Source organism: Papio anubis, chromosome 4, assembly GCF_008728515.1.
Source record: "Papio anubis isolate 15944 chromosome 4, Panubis1.0, whole genome shotgun sequence".
In the NCBI taxonomy this organism is placed as follows: Eukaryota; Metazoa; Chordata; class Mammalia; order Primates; family Cercopithecidae; genus Papio; species Papio anubis.
The window spans coordinates 74,282,011-74,284,711 of NC_044979.1; positions in this window are offsets into that span (position 1 = coordinate 74,282,011).

Below are 2,701 nucleotides of genomic sequence, written 5' to 3' on the forward strand. Positions count from 1 at the left end.
TAAATTCTATTCCACTGTAAGAAGTTGATTTCTTTTCAGCTTTCTTTGTATATCAGTAAAGAACAAGAATTGTTTGAAAATAATTTTAAGTCTGATAGGTATGGATAGCATGTTACCTAAGCGTTTAATTTGTACATTTTGATGTCTGATCATTTGCATGGAAGAGACAATAGTGCCACGTCTGAATTGTTCTCTTGTGCTTGGTTAATATGTACTTCTCTAGATTGTTCAAAAAGTTTCAAATGACATTCCTTACTCTTTGGTTTTCAGAGGCGTTCAAGCAAAATATCACAGTTTGTTTTATGACCAGTCTAACAATACCTGTGATTAAATTTAATTTGTTAGTGTAAATAAATTTCTTGCCAATGAGTATTATTGTTGTTAGACAACGAATGCAATAAAAAGAGAAATACTGAGATCTGTTGAAGCAATTTTTTTCCCTCTTCCATTTTCACCTTCAACTAAAACAAGCCTTGACTGGGTAAACCTGTATCAACTGTCAAAGCATATCTGTCAATCAAGAGCAAAGTGCACATTTTTCATGGAAATGAAACTAAAAATAAGTTTTAACTCTGGTAAAGTGTAAATTGGCAGCTAGAATTACATTTGAAAGCACAATTATGGAACTGGGCATAAAGTTAAAAGAGCAAAGCCTGCACTCGAAGCTTCCTCGCCCATCATTTTGTTCCCCTGTCGCTGCTTCACCGTCAAAGTCTCCGGTATCTCTCAGCCAGGAAAACCTCTGTGACAAATTCATTAAGTAGTCAGCCTCTCATAGCAAGGGGCAAGCTAAGAAAGAATCAGGACTATCATAGAGTATGGGGTTACTTTAAACGATATTCTTTCTAAAGCCTTAAAAATTCAGAAGACTTGGAGATAACAAGTGAGGGCTATTAATTTCATTCATTCTCACACACGCAAACTACTGTAATTTATATGTGACTAAACCTGTGTCAGTGCGAAAATTTAGATTTGGGAATCACAGAATACATGAATTAAGCTGTTTTCCTCTTTTTCACAATGTAGGTTATGAAATTTCTAACCAAGGCATGTCCCTTTTTGAATGATCTTGAGTATGTGCTGTGTCAAATTGGATAGACTTTTGTTTCTTCCATGGAATTTGCCTATTAAGAATAAGAAAGAACAGAATGTGGTCATTTTATTGAAGATGTTAGGGAGCCTAACTACTCAGGACATTCTTTCTAAATAAGGAAATATGTGGGGGAGGGGGGTCCCTAAGCATCACACTCATTGATAATTTCAAGACAGTCTTTCAGAGAACCCAGCATCCTGGGCTGTGAGCAGCATCTCAGAATAATTGAGCCCTTGTAGGGCACAGGATATTATGTCACTGGAATCATGACTAACTCCAATCTTGATGTGAAGAAAGTGGTTTTTTGACCCAAACAAAATGTTCCTGTTTATTACTTCAAGTCAGTGATCTTAAACTGTTGGTGGTTCTCAATTTATTGGCAAAACATTTTCTCTGAAATGCCAGACTATCATCATAACAAATGCCTTAGAGAAACTTTGTTTCTGGCTAGGCTCGGTGGCTCACACATGTAATCCCAGCACTTTGGGAGGCCAAGGCGGGCAGATCACCTGAGGTCAGATGTTCGAGACCAGCCTGGCCAACATGGTGAAACCCCGTCTCTACTAAAAATACAAAAATTAGCCAGGCATGGTGGTGCACGCCTGTAGTCCCAGCTACCCGGGAGGCTGAGGCACAAGAATCCCTTGAACCTGGGAGGCAGAGGTTGCAGTGAGCCAAGATTGCACCACTGCACTCCAGCCTGGACAACAGAGTGAGATTTGGTCTCAAAAAACAAAAACAAGAAAAAAATTTGTTTCTAAAGTCACTGCCTTAACACCCCAAAGAAGTAATTCAGCATGAAGGTTATACCTTCGAAACAGACAAATAAATGAAAATGGGTAACCTTTATATATCAGCTTCTATAACAAAAATGATAAAGTCATGTTTTCTTCCTAGTCATGTCTCAGAAGATAGCCAAAGGGGTTGTTGATCTTTTCTATTTGTTTGTTTACCTTTCAATTTTTTTTTCTTTTCAGCCTCCACAACAAGTTTAAATATTAAACAAAAACCCACCAGCACTACCACCACCTCAACAACAGTGTAGTCCTTGGGGACACTTAGCTTAACCCAAGTCAATTATAGGATTCAATCTGTATCCAATCATCGCAGTGAACAAACTTCCTTTCACCAAGTCAAAGACACTCTAAGGTACAATTTGTGCCAAGATCATAGAGACTCATAATTTTCAGGTGTGACAACACTCTCAAAAATTTTAAGATTTTCCTATGTGTCATTGCTACAGGAGAGTTGAAAAAGCAAGAGTACAAGGGGAGTTGGAATAATTCAGGTTAATATTTACTGAGAAAGGCATGTATCAAAGGGAAAACAGGAGTAAGTCTGACTGCCATCGTCAGACTTGCTATGTGCGTGGAGTAGAGGGGAACTTCATAATGCACATCTAGTTTTCTGGCCCATGAACTGGAGTCCCTGAGCGAGTACTGGAGTTCTGAAGACACGTGAGCTAGGCCTGCTTCCCTGTGTCTTCTGAACAAGACATGGCAAGACAGCAATACATACACGTGCTTTCAGGCAACACATGTTTTAGGGTAAGTACTTTTGGGGTCACACACTGTTACTTAATATCTGACAATCGACATAACTGATTTA